Raw genomic sequence first — 325 nt, 5'->3', positions numbered from 1 at the left:
GAGGAGGGGTCTGAGGCCAGGGGTAGGGTGGGGGGCAGCAAGTGGAAGTTTAGGGGGCCAGTGCCTGGGCCCACCCACGTCTCCCTTGCCACACCTCCTGCAGCAGAGGCCGAATGGGAACTCACTGCAGGTCTCTGGCTGGCTCAGCCCTTCTGTCATCGATTGCTTTGGGAAGTGGGTAAAGGGGAGACCCTGGCACCTCCACCTGGAGGCTCATCTAAGAGGGTGGGGCCAAAGGTGGGAGGGACAAACGAGGCAGATCATTAACTAGCTGGGAGCCCTGGGAGGTGACGTGCTCAGCTCCGTTGGTCCCCAACCCAGTCAG

This window comes from Equus quagga, chromosome 8 (genome assembly GCF_021613505.1).
Source record: "Equus quagga isolate Etosha38 chromosome 8, UCLA_HA_Equagga_1.0, whole genome shotgun sequence".
Lineage (NCBI taxonomy): Eukaryota > Metazoa > Chordata > Mammalia > Perissodactyla > Equidae > Equus > Equus quagga.
This window is presented reverse-complemented; position numbering follows the sequence as displayed.